Raw genomic sequence first — 18,046 nt, 5'->3', positions numbered from 1 at the left:
ATTAATGCTGTACAGAGTATGTGTTGTCTTCAGTGTAAACTAGGAACACATCTGCATGTTTATGCCAGTTAAAGTTCCTTTCCTCTCCCCTCTTTACACAAATAAGGTCTAACTTCAGGTCAAGCTCCCCTCATAAGCTTTTTTTATGAATTCTCCAATGTTGAGTGTATGTTGTTAGTTTGAGACAATACAAGTTGTATATTCAACTTTTTGAACAGTCGTACATTGGGCAGATATTTGGCTTTTAATTTTGGGATTTTTTGTCTTTGCATCAATTTAGGTTATCAATAAAGCTGAACTGCAAAATACTGTAACATTCAAGGTTCTAAGAAAAAACTCAGACAACTTGAAGTTACGAGTCATAATGCAGCTTTATTTTTAATTTATTAATTTATGGAAACAATGTGAGAAGAAACACATCCTCGCCAGCACTAACAGCTAAAAACACAACCTACTCTGGACAATGGACAATAAAACTCTGCTCTGAAAAATCCACATCCACCCATATTCAGCAATTTGACGAGTGTCGTAAGGCTGACATTGTTAATTGCTGACTTTTTTAAGCCTTAAAATGAGCTGTTTTTGGCGACTAAGGCTGAAATTAAATCTGATTTGTATCGACAGCAAGTCGAACAGGGAATTCTACTGGAGAAGCCGTGCTCGGTGACCAAGGGCACGGGTGTTGCCACAACGAAGGCTGAGGCAATGGCAGCATCTCTTGACATAGATACTGTAAGTCCTTTTCAATCAGTTTCTGATCCAGCGCTTATGGTTCATTTAAAAGAGTTGGAGGTGGAGTTTCAGCGTGCTGCTAAGTCAGAGAATTTTCAAACTGATTTTGACGTGAACAGGCAAATCAGATTCATGCCCCAATTTCGAGACTCCAGCATGTCTACATCCCCTCCCAACACAGTAATGCACATCTTTCAATTCTAACAAAAAAAAATAAATCTAACATAGAGCTACTTTAAATAATACATGTGCCACATTACTGGATCACTGGGGTAATTCTAAACAGGCACAGACTCACTGGACAGGAGAGGATCTGACACAAGTGTTCATCTAAATAAACAGGCTAGTAGTGTTATATTAGCAGTAACCAAAGCGTATGACTGGTCACATAAGAGTAATCAAGGTAAGTCCAGTAAAACAGCAAGAATCTAGAATTGGTCACTCAATCACACAATCAGGTTTTTCCCACCTTCTTTTTTTCTTTAGAGTTGTTATGCAAAATCAACATACAGGCTTTTGCAGTAAGCAATAAAGCCCAATATGGCATCTACAGAGCACTGTGCTTAATGAACCTTAAGTTAAGTGAGAAAGCCAGCATAAATTCCATGGCACAATCAGAACAGAATCAATTTCCAACGTACAACATTTAATTGTCTGTCATTTGCTTTTAGCAGTAAATCAAACAAAAAAAAATTGTTATTTAGATAACTATTTATTTTTCTTTGAGAATGACTGGCTGGACATTTGGATATTTGACTAAAATTGCTGATCTTACAAATAAGCATGACGTAATTAAAAATAACTACACAGAAATTCTCAATGTATCAAAACTGAAAAATAATGAACTGAAACAAAAAAAGCAAAAAAAATTGTTTTTAACTAAACTACACAAAAAGCAACAGGAAAGCAAGAAAAACAAAACAAAGGTAAAACAGGCAACAAAAGAAAGTGAGGTCACCTTCTTTTAGATTAGAGCTGCTAACAGCTGAAAGCCACACCTCCTTTGACTGTGACTCATCAATGTAACATTACCGTAGAGAATTTGCATTTCTGTATAAGTACCACAAAAACTTGCTGTCCAACCAGCTGGAACATCCGTCCTTACACAAGCACAATCATTATCGCTACTCAGAAGTTGAATGGGTGGATGGAGTCTGTCTTTAATCTCTTGCATGCAGTAATGTTTATCATCAATGTTTTCACAGCAAATGGGACTTTTTGTAGCCTGCAAGGAGAACCTGTTTATCCACAACTTTCAAAGGATGGTGATATAATAGTTGGAGGGATTTTCCCCTTCCACAGGACTTGGGAAATAACAGATATGTCCTATATGGTGAAGCCATCACCACTGAAATGTGTGAGGTAAGTACAAAGACAAAGTGAGATTTTCATACATTGAATGAATAGGTACTATTTTCAGCACTTAAATTAGACAGTAGCAATTACAGTTCAACATGTTATCCTTAAACATCTGTGTATATCTTTTTTCCCTAATCCAGTCTTGATTTCAGAGCAATGCAGTATTCACAGTCTGTGATTTTTGCAATAGAAGAGATCAACAACAGCTCATCTTTACTCCCTGGAGTCTCACTGGGCTACAAGATCTATGACACATGCAGTTCCAGGGCTATGGGGGTTAGAATGGCTCTGGCACTTATTAATGGAATTGAGAACTCAATACTGGATGAGCCCTGCACAAAGCCAGCACAGGTACAAGCCATAATTGGCGAGACATATTCATCAGTATCAATGGCTATTGCACAGAGCATAGGACCTTTCAGCATTCCCTTAGTAAGCATTTAAGCTATATTAATTTCAATATTAATACCAATATTAAAACGATTAAAATGATTAAAATATTTTCTGAACTTACCTTTAATGTTAAATGTAATTAAAATTTGGCATAAACATATGAATAAACATTTCTGACACACCTGTGTGGATCTGTTTTTAGATCAGTCACGATGCCACCTGCGAGTGTCTCAGTGACAAAAGGAAATATCCCTCATTTCTGCGCACTGTTCCCAGTGATTATTACCAGAGCAGAGCAATGGCAGAGATGGTCAAGCAGTTTGGCTGGACCTGGGTGGGGGCAATAAGGAGAGATGATGATTATGGTAACAGTGGGATGGCTGCTTTTACCGCAGCTGCAGAACAGCTGGGCATTTGTTTAGAATATTCACTTCCATTTTTTACAACGTATTCAAAAGAAAAAGTGCTGAGAATAATCCAGCAGATCAAAAGCTCTACTTCTCGAGTGATTGTGGCATTTGTCTCTTATTGGGACTTGGAGATCTTGCTGGATGTATTTCATGAGCACAATATCACTGGATACCAGTGGGTGGGGACTGAAGGTTGGATCTCTGATTCAACTGTAGCCAGACTGGACAAGCACAAAATACTGCAAGGAGCCATCGGGCTAACTATACCCAAAACAAAGGTAACAGGTCTGAAAGAATTTATTCTGGACATAAATCCATTGAAATCTGCAGGCAGAGCCATTTTTACTGAATTCTGGGAGACTTTGTTTAATTGCAAATATACAGTGCAGAATAACTCAGAAGACATAATGTGCACAGGACAGGAGAAACTGTCTGAAATAGAAAATGAATTCACAGACATGTCCATGATGCCCATTTTCAGTAATGTGTATAAGGCAGTATATGCTATTGCCCATACACTGCATAACCTTCAGGGCTGCACGCAGACATGTCCTACAAAGAAGCAGCCAGATCCTCTCACTGTAAGTTAAAAGTCAAGCACAGATCTTTAGAGTTTTAACCTTTAAATGTGTGTTAATCTTCAGATGTTGTCATTTAAACTTCATTCTATTTTATCAGTTTCTAGAACATCTGAAAAGGGTGCACTTCAAAACCAAAGAAGGCGAAGAGGTTTATTTTGATAAAAATGGTGACCCTGTGGCTAAATATGAAATAATAAACTTGCAAACTATTGAAGATCAACATGAGTTTGTCACTGTTGGATATTATGACTCTTCTTTCCCTGCTCACAATCGATTAGCAGTACAAATGCCATCTATTGTGTGGGCACGAAATACAAGCCAGGTACAATGATAGAATTCTATTTCTGTCTTATAAAGCATGTATATTTCAAATTAAGTTTGTAAAATATGTCTAAATTATATGTTCTTTTACATTATTAAAGATTTATTTTGATCACAGGTGCCGGTGTCTGTGTGCAGTGAGAGCTGCCCACCAGGCACCAGGAAGGCTGTGCAGAAAGGAAAGCCTATCTGCTGCTTTGACTGTATACCATGTGCTGAAGGAGAGATCAGTAACATTACAGGTACAAAAATTCATCAAGTTGAAACACTGTATTGTTTATACTACAGCTAATCAGAAAATATTATTGAATATTGGTGTCAACTGTTTCCAGTCCAGAAGCTTTTCTCCACACTTTAAGTGATAAGACACATGCAACATTATACAAAATACATTCATTCAGTAATTTTCCTTCTGCATCTAACTTTTTTTGTTATTTATCTTATTTTATTTTATTTTTTCTCTCTGACAGACTCTATTAAATGTGAGCAATGCTATCAAGACTACTGGTCAAATCAACACAGGAATGAATGTGTAAAGAAGGAAGTCGAATTCTTGTCGTATGAGGAAACGATGGGAATTTTGCTGACAGCTGTTTCAATTATTGGTACAGTTAAGACAATAATAATAGTAATTATATTCTTTAGATATAAAAATACCCCAATAGTCAAAGCCAACAACTCAGAGCTGAGCTTCCTGCTGCTCTTCTCTCTGGCTCTGTGTTTTCTCTGTTCACTTACTTTCATCGGTCGGCCCTCTGAGTGGTCCTGTGTGCTGCGTCACACAGTGTTTGGGATCACGTTCGTCCTCTGCATCTCCTGTGTTTTAATGAAAACAATAGTGGTGTTAATGGCCTTCAGAGCTACACTTCCAGGCAGTAATGTTATGAAATGGTTTGGGCCTCCACAGCAGAGACTCAGTGTTCTTGCTTTCACTCTCATACAGGTCCTTATTTGTGTGCTTTGGTTAACAACATCTCCTCCTTTCCCCTTCAAAAATCTAAAGCACTACAAGGAAAAGATCATTCTAGAATGTCAGTTAGGTTCAGCAGTAGGTTTCTGGGCTGTACTGGGTTATATTGGACTCTTGGCTCTACTGTGTTTTGTTTTAGCTTTTCTGGCTCGGAAGCTGCCTGATAAGTTTAATGAAGCCAAGTTCATCACATTCAGCATGCTCATATTCTGTGCAGTTTGGATCACCTTCATCCCAGCTTATGTCAGCTCTCCTGGAAAGTTCACTGTAGCTGTGGAGATATTTGCTATTTTGGCCTCAAGCTTTGGTTTGTTATTTTGCATCTTTTTTCCTAAGTGTTACACAATTATCATAAAACCAGAAAAGAATGTGAAAAAGCAAATTATGAATAAAGTACCAGTTATGTGAGCTGACTGTTCATCATTAGTATACCTTAATATAAAGCACATGACCTTTGCAATTTTATTATTAATTAGTTAACATTCTAAAACTTATTTTCTTAAAAGGGAATTTACCTCTTTAAAAATCAGTATAATTTGATCTTTGAGATCAATTTATACAAAATGAGAGTGGTTTGATGTGAACCTTTTAGAGAAACTTACTTTGGCTTTAATGACAGCGTATAAAAGCCAGATCTTTTTGTGCAAAGTTCGTAGCATGATCCGTGTCAAAAATTCACAAAAGATTGCTAGACAGTGCAGAATTTTGAATATTTCATTCACTTTTAATTGTTAAAATTTTTACATATCGTATTTGTGCTTTGTTTTAAATGTTTATTATGCTTTTACATATTTATATGTTCAAATGAATGAAATCCCAGATTTTCAATGTGGTTTCAGGCTTTTGGGCACAACTCTAAACATTTTTCAAAATCTACATATTTAAGTCAAGTCAGCTTTATTGTCAATACTGCAATATGTACAGGACATACAGTGTATTGTAATTGCAGGTTGTGGGGGGGGCGGGCAAAGTAAGGACAGAGTTGAGCATCCTGGCAGCCTGGTGGATGAAGCTGTCCCCTGGTCTGCTGGTCTGGGCCCGTAGACTCTGCAGTCTCCTCTCTGAAGGCAGCAGGCTGAAGAAGCTGTGTAGTCGGTGAATGTGATCACCTGCCATGCTGAGGGCCTTCTGGGTGAGACGGGAGCTGTATATCTCTTGGAGGGAGGGGAGGGAGGTGCCAATGATCTTCTCAGATGCTCTAACGATGCGCTAGAGTGTCTTGTGGCAGGACACGGTGCAGGCACCATACCACACGGTGAATAGGACGGGGCTCAGTATACATCCTTGGGGGGCCCCAGTGTTCAGTGTGATGGTGTGGGATGTGTTGTTGCCGGCCCGTACTGCCTGTGGTCTCCCAGTCAGGAAGTCTAACAGCCAGCTGCCCAGTGAAGTGTTCAGCCCCAGCCTGTCCAGTTTGAGAACCTTCTGGAGGATGATGGTGTTAAATGCGGAAGATCCATGTTAAATCTGTGAATAGCATTCTGACATAAGATATATATACATATATATATATATATATATATAAACACATTATTATTAATAAATAGACATTAAAGACATTAGTAAATAATTTTGCCATTTTTATTAAAATGTCAAGCTATTTAAACCAATAATTGCTGTCCACCCTCTCATTTGATATAAAAGCTCCTTTAAGAAACTGACCTCAATGACTTTACCACCTCCATATTGTTCAATCTTTAATGGGCTGAACATATGAGCTTCATTTTCAATGTTTGTAAGTTTATAAGTTAATTTCATTTAATATTTTTGTCTTATAATCAGCTGAGGTCAAGCAATATATATTTGCTATAAACTATATTGCCAAAAGTATACGCTCGTCTGCCTTCACACACATATGAACTTGAGTGACATCCCATTCTTAATCCATATGGTTTAATATGACGTCGGCCCACCCGTTGCAGCTATATCAGCTTCAACTCTTCTCGGGAGGCTTTCCACAAGGTTTAGGAGTGTGTTTATGGGAATTTTTGACCTTTCTTCCAGAAACACATTTGTGAGGTTAGACACTGATGTTGGATGAGAAGGCCTGGCTCACAGTCTCCAATCTAATACATCCCAAAGATGTTCTGTCGGGTTGAGGTCAGGTTCGTCCACACAAGCTCATCCATGTCTTTATGTACCTTGCTTTGTGCACTGGTGCGCAGTAAGGAAGGGGCCGTCCCCAAACTGTTCCCACACAGTTGGGAGCATGAATTTGTCCAAAATCTCTTGATCTGCTAAAGCATTAAGACTTCCTTTCACTGGAACTAAGGGGCCGAGCCCAACTCCTGAAAAACAACACCACACCATAATCCCCCCCGCCACCAAACTTTACACTTGGCACAATGCAGTCAGAAAAGTACCATTCTCCTGGCAACTGTCAAACCCAGACTTGTCCATTGGATTGCCAGACGGAGAAGTACAGTGCTCTAGAGTCCTGTGACGGCGCTTTACACCACTGCATTCAACGCTTTGCATTGCTCTTGGTGATGTAAGGCTTGGATGCAGCTGCTCGGCCATGAAAACCCATTCCATGGAACTCTCTGTGCTGTTCTTGAGCTGATCTGAAGGCCACATGAAGTCTGGAGGTTTGTAGCAATTGACTCTGCAGAAAGTTGGTGACTTCTGTGCACTATGCGCCTCAGCATCTGCTGACCCCGCTCTGTCATTTTACGTGGCCTACCACTTCATGGCTGAGTTGCTGTCATTCCCAATCGCTTCCAATTTGTTATAATAATACTGACAGTTGACTGTGGAATATTTAGCAGTGAGGAAATTTCACGATTGCACAGGTGGCATCCTATAACGGTACCACGCTGGAGTTCACTGAGCTCCTGAGAGTGACCCATTCTTTCACTAATGTTTGTAGAAGCAGTCTGCAGGCCTAGGTGCTTGGTTTTATATAACTGTCGCCATGGAAGTGATTGGAACACCTGAATTCAATTATTTGGATAGGTGAGTGAATACTTTTGGCAATATAATTTATATTTGAAACAAACAAGGTCATCTTGAATATTTGTAACATGTCTGCAATATGCAGTATGTTAACCCTGTGTTCATCAAATGCTGGTTTTAGATAAATTGTGCACTGTACACCTTGCCATGACTGGGTGGATGCATACAAGACTGGTTGAACACATACATGCCTTTTTCTTAGCGTTTTTGCTGTTTTAATAAAATAGTAGTTCCTATTAACTCAAATTATACATGTTTTTGCACAATTGTAAAAAAGTTTTATCACCTGTCACTCCTCACATTTCCACAAGGGCACCTACATTGTGAGTATGACCAAAACACAGACACATTCTACCACTCACATAACCCAATCCAGTCTCTAATGTCAAATATAAGCATAGGTATTTATTATGGTCACAGTGCTAATGAAACTCCTACCGTTCTTGTAAATATGAATTTTCATCTTCACCCTGTCAAATCTTGGTCCACCCTGTCATGTCTTTGTCCACCCATTATCTTCATGTATATTAAACTAAATCACAACATGTGTCACTCCGGAATTCTGACTTTGCATGTTTCTGACTCAGACGAGCTTGCAGTCCCATCTCCACCAACATCTACGTCCAGGAATGCTCGCATTCAGACCTGGATATCTCCTTCGTCTCCTTGGCCATTTGAGAGGATTTTGGAGCTACTGGGTGATCACAGTATTCCAGTTTCAAGCGGTTTCTCTGCTAATAATTTGGACTGCCCTCCCCTCTCCTCACTCCCCGTCTGCGGTCCCTCAGGCTCCAACTGCCCCAGACCTCCAACTGGTTCAGGCCATTCAAGATCTCACACACTATGTTTGAAGCCTCGAGTCTCATTTAGTTGCCGTTGAGCAGTATGTCAGCCCCGCTTCTTGGCTTCTGATTAATGTCCTTCCCTCTCCAGCTATAGATCGGAAAATGGTTGATTGTGGTGATGTTTCTGTTTTTCTTAAAACATCCGATCCTTGGCTCCAGCGCAACCTGTTTTAGGGAGTTTGTTGTTGCTTTCGTCATCTATAGGGACATTTTGTTCCAGGTCTATCCTGCCCGCTGGGAGGAGCTGGACCTGTATTTGTCTATGATGGCATACTTTAGCTAGAATTATGGCGGTACGTTTTTTTAATGAATATCACAAAGCTTTTTTTTGTTAAGGCTGCCTCATGCCCTTTTATAATAGCAGACTGGATTGGTCTGTCATGGACCTGGTGTGGTACTGCCAATACTTCCACTATTGACAATAATGGTGGTGGTTGGACACTGGAATGTTAAGATCATAAACGAGAAGAAAGGAAATACTGTCAGGCAACATAGCCTTGGAAACAAGAATGAATCAGGAAAATGACTAGTCACTTTTTGCAAGTACAGTGATTGTCATTACTACAATATTTTTCATGCACCGAAAGAACATATTTACATGTGGATACCACCAGATGGATTTCATCAAAATTAAATCTGAAAAACAGCTCAATGGCTGGCACTTTGAAAAGGTCCGTTTAAATCCTAATGCCAAGAAAAAAAGGCAAGACAGACTGTGCAAACTATTGCACAATTAACCTAATATTTATTGACAGTAAAATGATGCTTATTTAAGGCAGAATAAAGCCTTACAGTGAGAGAACAGTCAGGTGTGGAAGCAGAATTAAAGAATATACGCTGTGTTAATGTATGCTGGATAACTGAAGAAGGATTTAAGAAGGAAGTCAACATGTGTTTCATTGATTACAGCAATGCCTTTGACTGCACCCCCCACATAAATTTATGGAATGTTCACAGGAAAATCGGAGATCTCATCATTCTGACTAGAAATCAGTAGACTGATCAACAAGCCAGGGTCAGAATGGAAAATGGACAAATAGACCCACATTGGAAAAAGAATAATACACAGCTGCATCCTTTAACATGTCTGTTCAACCTATATGCAAAATACATAACGAAACAGGACTCAAGGACAATGATCAAGTATTCATGATTGGATGAAGAAACATCAATATGCTTGGATATACAGATGATACAACACCCAAAGCAGAAAATCTGAGATACCTTGAGGCCCTTCTAAAGAAGGCTGCAGAAGACTCAAAAACATAAGACTTCAGCTCAACATGAATAACACAAGATTATGAAGAGAGAAAAAACTGCTAACTTTAACAGTGATGGAGAAGATATGGAAATTGTGGACAGCTTTTACCTACTCAGATCAATTATTAACAACTGAGGATCCAGCACAAATTGAAACATGGCAGACTAAGTATGAAGAAGCTTTGAAAGATCTTCAAATGCAATAAATTGTCCCTACAAACAAAGATCAGAACTATATACTATTCATAATATACTGTTATAAATGTGAAAGCCGGACAATAAACAAGTGAACTCTGGCATTGGCAAAGACTTCTGAGAGTGCCTTGGACAGCAAAGAAAACAAATGATTGGATCAGCGAACAAAGCAAACCTCATCTCTCACTTGAAGCCCAGATAACCTAACTGAAGATGTCCTGTTTTGGAAATATTCTGATGAGAAAGGAAAAAAAAACTAACATAAACAATGAATGGGTCAAATTACTGGAGGTCTGGAGTAATTCTAAACAATCATAATAGAACCATAATGGAACAGAATTTCCAACATCATCATCATTATCATTAACCACTCAGACCAGATAGGGTTGTGGTAGCAGTTGGGAGAGCAGAGAGTCCCAGACAAAACTGTCCCCCATAACTTCCTCCAGCTCATTCTGGGGGACCCAACCCACTTCCAGGCCAACTTAGAGATATAATCCCTCCAGCGGATCGTAAGATGACTCAGTAGGCATTGCCGGGTAAACCAACACCCGGAAGCGTCCAGGGGGCATCCTCATCAGATGCCCGAACCAACTCAACTGGCTCCTCTCAATGCAGAAGAGTAGCAGCTCTATTCCAAGCTCCTCCTGGATGAACGGGCTCCTTAACTTATTATGTAGAATGTGGCGCATCACTTTTCAAAGATACATTACCCACAGCTTATGACCATAGGTGAGGGTTGGGATGTAGATCAACCAGTAAATAGAGAGCTTTGCCTCATGGCTCAGGTTCCTCTTCATCACTATAGTCCAGTACAATGACCGCATTACTGCTGTCACCTGTCCCAACCTACAACTGATCTCATGATCCCTCTTCCAATCAGTCATAAACAAAACCAAATTCCTCCAATTAGGGCAGGTCCTTTCCCTTACCTGGAGTGGGCATGCCATCCTTTTCCGGGCTAGAGCCATGGATTCAGACTTGGAGGTGTTGATTCGCATACCAAGCACGTCACAATCTGCAAACTGCTCCAGTGAGCACTGGAGGCATCCATGCAATCCAGCCAAAAGGACATCATCTGCAAACAGCCTAGACTCCACCTTCTGGCCTACCCCTTGAAACCCTGTCCATGAACATCATGAACAGGAGACAAGGCACAAACTTGGCCAACACTAACACTGAATGAGCTTGATTTAACAAATCTCCCTCTGGGATTACAGAGATTGAATGCTATGCCTACTTCTTACAGAACATGTGAAAAACTCTCCTGGAGATGGGAGTTAAAATCATTCCAAACATTGACCTCTGACAATTGTTTCCAGAACACCTTCAGTATTTGCTTGAGCCTACCAGGTCTGCCCATCAGTCTTCCCTGCCATCTGATCTAACTCACAACCAGATGGTAATCTGTTGACAGCCTAGCACCTCTCTTCACCCAAGTGTCTAAAACATATGGCCCCAAGTCAGATGAAATGACAAGACTGACCTTCGACCCAAAGAGCTATGATACTATGTATACTTATTAACATCCTTGTGTTTGAACTTGGCACCTGTTATGGACAATCCATGCCTAGCACAAGTCCAATAACAATCCACCATTCAAGTGAAGTGGGCAGACTGTTCTTCCCAATCATCCCTCTCCAGGTTCCCCAGTCACTGCCAAAAAGAGCATTGAAGTTTCCCAGCAAAACTGAAGAATCTGTACATGGGGCCCTTTCCAGAACCCTGCCCACTCTCTCCAAGAAGGCTGAATACTCTGAACTGCTGTTTCATGTATGACCACCCACAACAGTCAGAGTTTTCCTCCCTGCAATTTTAATTTGCATTGAGGAGACCCTCTCATCTCCATCTGCATGACAGCCAGAAAGACTCTTGAGACATTCACCAAGGAACACTACTCCTAGGGCTGGTAGGTCCAAAGAACCCACTCCCTGGAAGGGTACATGATTTCCGGCTTTGGAGGATTTTTGGATTGAGTTAGACTAGGTCTTCACTTCAAACCTGTTCGCTTGGGAAACCCTACCAGGAGCATACTGCTCAAGACAACTTAGCTCTGAAGATCCATACAAGCACGTCCGCCATCAATCCAGGAATGGCAATTTCCAACATACAAAACTTGGCTCTATGTAAAAATGTATTAAAGTAATCCTTTATTTATTTTTATCCTTATAAGTAATCCTTATTTTATTTATTAATAAATTGTTGGTCTTGCAAATAAGCATGAAATAATTAAAACAGAATTACAGAGAAAATCTTAAAGTATCAACAGTGAAAAATAATAACATAAAAAACTTACAATTTTTAGCTTAATGTCACAAAAAGGAAAGAAAAAAAAAGAAAAGTAAAACAGGCAATAAAAGAAAGTGAGGTCAGCTTCTTTTACATTAGTGCTACTAACATTTGAAAGCCACACCTTCTTTGACTGTGACTCATCAGTGTAATGCTACCGTAGAGGATTTGCATTTTAGTATAAATACCAGAAATATTAGTTGTTTAACCAGCGGACACATCTATCCTTGCACAAACTCATTCATTATTCCTACTCAGTAGTTGAATGGGTGAATGGAGCCGATCTTTAATCTCGTGCATGTAGTAATGGTCATCATCAATGCTTTCAGAACAAATGGGACTTTTTGTAGCCTGCAAGGAGAACCAGTTTATCCACTTTTGTCAAAGGATGGTGATATCATAGTTGGAGGGATTTTCCCCTTCCACAGGACTTGGGAAAACACAGAGATTTCCTATGAAGTCAAGCCATCTCTACTGAATTGTGTCAGGTAAGCAGAAAGACAATGTGAGATTTTCATACATTGAATGAATAGGTAGTATTTTAAGCAGTTTATTTCATTAAACAGTAGAAACGAGGCTTCGACATGCTATCCTGAAAATGTCTTTGTATATCTTTGTTTTCCCTAATCCAGTCTTGATTTCAGAGCAATGCAGTATTCACAGTCCTTGATTTTTGCAATAGAAGAGATCAACAACAGCTCATCTTTACTCCCTGGAGTCTCACTGGGCTACAAGATATATGACACATGCAGTTCAACGGGTATGGGGGTTAAAATGGCTCTGGCACTTGTTAATGGAAATGAGAACTCAATATTGGATGAGCCCTGCACAAAGCCAACACAGGCACAAGCCATAATTGGTGAGACATACTCATCAGTATCAATGGCTATCGCAAAGACTGTCGGACCTTTCAGCATCCCCTTAGTAAGCATTTCATCAATATTAATTTCAATAATAAGACCAACATAACCATTAAGTAAAATATTTTGTGAACTTACTTTTAATGTTTAATGCAATTTGTTTGGCATAAAATTAAAAGTTTGGCATAAAATTAAGAATAAACAGAATCCCTGAAATAACTGTATAAATCTGTTTTTAGATCAGTCATGATGCCACCTGCGAGTGTCTCAGTGACAAAAGAATATATCCCACATTCTTGCGCACTGTTCCCAGTGATTACTACCAGAGCAGAGCAATGGCAGAGATGGTCAAGCAGTTTGGCTGGACCTGGGTTGGGGCAATCAGAAGAGATGATGTTTATGGCAATAGTGGGATGGCTGCATTTACTGAAGCTGCAGAACAGATGGGCATATGCTTAGAATATTCCCTTCCATTTATCAGAACGTATTCACAAGAAAAAGTGCTGAGAATAATCCAGCAGATCAAAAGCTCTACTTCTCGAGTGATTGTGGCATTTGTTACTTATTGGGACTTGGAGATCTTGCTGGATGTATTTCATGAGCACAACATTACTGGATACCAGTGGGTGGGAACTGAAGGTTGGATCTCTGATTCTACTGTAGCCAGACTGGACAAGCACAAAATACTGCAAGGAGCCATAGGGCTAGCTATACCCAAAACAACAGTATCGGGTCTTAAGGATTTCATACTGGATATAAATCCACTGAAATCTGCAGGCAGTGCCATTTTTACTGAATTCTGGGAGACTTTGTTTAATTGCAAATATACAGTGCAGAATGACTCAGAAGACATAATGTGCACAGGACAGGAGAAACTGTCTGAAATAGAAAATGAATTTACAGACATGACCATGATGCCCATTTTCAATAATGTGTATAAAGCAGTATATGCTATTGCCCATACCCTACACAACCTTCTGGGCTGCAAGCAAACATGTCCTACAAAGAAGCAGCCTGATCCTCTCACTGTGAGTTAAAAGTCAAACACAGATCTGAAAGTATCAACCTAAGATTGTTCAGATGTTGCCATTCAAACTTGTTTTATTTTATTAGTTTCTAGAACATCTGAAAAGGGTCCGCTTCAAAACCAAAGAAGGCGAAGAGGTTTATTTTGATAAAAATGGTGATCCTGCATCTAAATATGAAATAATAAACTTGCAAACTATTGACGATCACCATGAGTTTGTCACTGTTGGATATTATGACTCTTCTTTACTTGCTCATAACAGATTAGCAGTACAAATGCCATCTATTTTGTGGGCACAAAACACAAGCAAGGTACAGGGATATAACTGCATGTCTGTCTCAATAAAGCATGTATATTTTATAAAACATTTGTAAAAATGTCTAAATTATATGTTCTTTTAGGTTATTAAACATTTATTTTGTTTATAGATGCCAGTCTCTGTGTGCAGTGAGAGCTGCCCACCAGGCACCAGGAAGGCTGTGCAGAAAGGAAAGCCTATCTGCTGCTTTGACTGTATACCATGTGCAGAAGGAGAGATCAGTAATATGACAGGTACAAAAATAAAAAAAAGCTGAAACAGAGTATTGTTGGTATTACAGCTAATCACAAAGTATTGTAGAATATTTTTGATAATTAAAAGTGTAATTTTTTATAACTTAATAATTAAAAGTGTAAACTGTTTCATCTTGAAGCTTTTCTCCACATTTTAAGAGATATATAAAACAGTCCTTTAGCAACATTTAATTCTGCTTCTAACTTTTTTGTTATTTATGTTATTTTTCTCTCTCTGACAGACTCAATTAAATGTGAGCAATGCTATCAAGACTTCTGGTCAAATACACACAGGAATGAATGCGTGAAGAAAGAAATCGAATTCTTGTCGTATGAGGAAACAATGGGAATTCTGCTAACAGCATTTTCAATTATTGGTACATTTATGACAATAATAATAGCAATTATATTCTTCAGACACAAAAATACCCCAATAGTCAAGGCCAACAACTCAGAGCTGAGCTTCCTTCTGCTCTTCTCTCTGGCTCTGTGTTTCCTCTGTTCACTTACTTTCATTGGTCAGCCCTCTGAGTGGTCCTGTGTGCTGCGTCACACAGCGTTTGGGATCACCTTCGTCCTCTGCATCTCCTGTGTTCTGGGGAAAACAATAGTGGTGTTAATGGCCTTCAGAGCTACACTTCCAGGCAGTAATGTCATGAAATGGTTTGGGCCTCCACAGCAGAGACTCAGTGTTCTTGCTTTCACTCTCATACAGGTCTTAATTTGTGTACTTTGGTTGACAACATCTCCTCCTTTCCCCTTCAAAAATCTAAAGCACTACAAGGAAAAGATCATCCTAGAATGTCAGTTAGGTTCAGCAGTAGGATTCTGGGCTGTGCTGGGTTATATTGGACTTTTGGCTCTACTGTGTTTTATTTTGGCTTTTCTGGCTCGGAAGCTGCCTGATAAGTTTAATGAAGCCAAGTTCATCACATTCAGCATGCTCATATTCTGTGCCGTGTGGATCACCTTCATCCCAGCTTATGTCAGCTCTCCTGGAAAGTTCACTGTAGCTGTGGAGATATTTGCCATTTTGGCTTCAAGCTTTGGTTTGTTATTCTGCATCTTTTTCCCAAAGTGTTACATAATTATAATGAAACCAGAACAAAACACTAAAAAACAAATTTTGATTAAAGTGCCAGTTAAGTGAGCTGAATGCTCCCAATTAGTATGCCTTAATATAAAGCACACAAGATGCTTGCAATTTAATTATTAGTCAGTTACCATTTTAAAACCTCTTAAATGTGAATTTTACTCTCTAAGAAAATCAGTATAATTTAATTTCTGAGATGTAATCAAAATGAGAGTGGTTTGATGTGAACATTTTAAAGAAACTTTGGCTTTAATGACAGCGTGCACTCAAGCTTACAGGAACTCTGACAAGTAGACCAAATCTATCCATCAGAAGACAAGCTTCAGTGAGAAGAATGACTATCTAAGGCAGAGCTTTTTGTAAAGTGGTAACATGATCAGTGTCAAAAGATCACTTGAATAATTTTTTTCTTTTTTTATTTTACATGTAATAGATTTGGTTTGTTTTAAATGTTTATTATGCTTTCAAATATTTATGTTTAAATGAATGAAATCCCAGATTTTCAGGATTTTGGAAAGCACTCTAGATATTTTGTCAAAATCTGTATATTTTATGCGCTTGGAGTTTTTTATTTATTTATTTTTTTACCTTACCCAGAAAATGTTTTCTTGCTTAAAATAACACTTTTATCCACTTATTTGAAACTTGTTCATTATTGAAACATTTAGACAATGAATATATAGTAACTCTAATTGGTTAACTTAACAATAAAAAATAAATAAATAAAAAAAACAACCTTTTGGATAATTTTTTGGATCAACATCAGTATAATATCCCTCTGGTGTCCTCAGTATAAGCATTTTAATTTCATCCATAATGGTAATGAGTTTTAGACTGAATAAACATATCAAAAAAGGCTTTGTTTACACAGCAGGTAAAAGTGGCCTGATTTTTTTTTTTTTGGCTGTTCACATTATCTTTTTAATGTGATCTGTATGCGACATCAGTCTGAACAGATCAGGTCCTAAACCAACCCAGATGTGCAAAAGAATAATACTTCAAGAGGCTCCTCTGGACGTAAACGGTCATGACGGCCAGTGAATGCCTGTTGCTCCTGGAGCTTCAGTCCCAACAGCATGAAATTATACCCAATGTCGAGTTGGACTGATGTAAAAGTCGCATGAATTCTGATCTGGCTGTTCAGACTCAGAGTCAGTTTCAGAGTCGCATTGCTGCAGATTGGATATGGATCAGATTTCAGTACCACATATAAAAGCGCCTCAAATCAAAACTCTCACAATATGAGATTCAATGCGTTTTTTGCTGTTCACACTGACTTACAAATGACACATCTGTGTCAAACATGAGGAAAAAGATCGGATTTGGGCCACTTTTACCTGCTGTGTAAACACAGCCAAAGATTATTCATTGTGCCATTTTCATTAAAATATCAATTTATTTAAATCAAGAATTGCAGTTCACCATGTCATTTGATATAACGGACCTCATTTTTATTGAATTTTCTCAAAAATGCACACTGCACTCATTTGACTGTGTTCAAGCATATTCTAACACACAAAATGTCTCTTCATTTCTAGTGAACGCCATCGGTGTATATATATATATATATATATATATATATATATATATATATATATATATATATATATATACACACACACATACATACACACACCGATCAGACATAACATTAAGACCTTGTTCCTCTGCTCATTGCCTACTATATACCATATTGGTGCATTTTGTAGTTCTACAGTTAAAGACTGTAGTCCATCTGTTTCTCTGATACTTTGTTAGCCCATTTCACCCTGTTCTTCAGTGGTCAGGACCTCCATGGACCCTCACAGAGCAGGTATTATTTGGGTGGTGGATCATTCTGAGCACTGCAGTAACACTGACATGGTGGTGATGTGTTAATGTGTACTGCTGGAGTTTTTTTATACTTTTAAAACTTGTACTGGTACAGTGTGTGGTTTAATGAAAAAGGTTTCAAAACACCAAGAGACAACTTCAGAAGAAATACCTAGCTTACTGGTTTGTCCTGGAGATATGTGCACATGGCAGGTCAGCTCAAGACCCACCTGTCCACCTTGACGTATCCCACACATCGAGAGGCCAGCTTTTAGGTATCGAAACATGAGAGAAGTCCTTTGAGAAGAGCCAGAATCACTTTGCCATGAGGAATGTGGGCCTCAGTCTCTTTCTCTAGATGGCAGTCCATTTCTAAGTGTCCAAGGTAGCCC

At 38.9% G+C, this 18,046-nt stretch overlaps 2 pseudogenes; both read left to right on the top strand.

The window, feature by feature from the left end:
• Positions 1-1,879: 1,879 nt before the first annotated feature.
• LOC108434056 lies at positions 1,880-8,399 on the top strand (annotated as a pseudogene).
• A 4,184-nt stretch (positions 8,400-12,583) lies between these two features.
• On the top strand, positions 12,584-16,883 carry LOC108434055 (annotated as a pseudogene).
• Positions 16,884-18,046: the final 1,163 nt, after the last annotated feature.

This window comes from Pygocentrus nattereri, chromosome 7 (genome assembly GCF_015220715.1).
Source record: "Pygocentrus nattereri isolate fPygNat1 chromosome 7, fPygNat1.pri, whole genome shotgun sequence".
NCBI lineage: Eukaryota > Metazoa > Chordata > Actinopteri > Characiformes > Serrasalmidae > Pygocentrus > Pygocentrus nattereri.
This window is presented reverse-complemented; position numbering and strand designations above follow the sequence as displayed.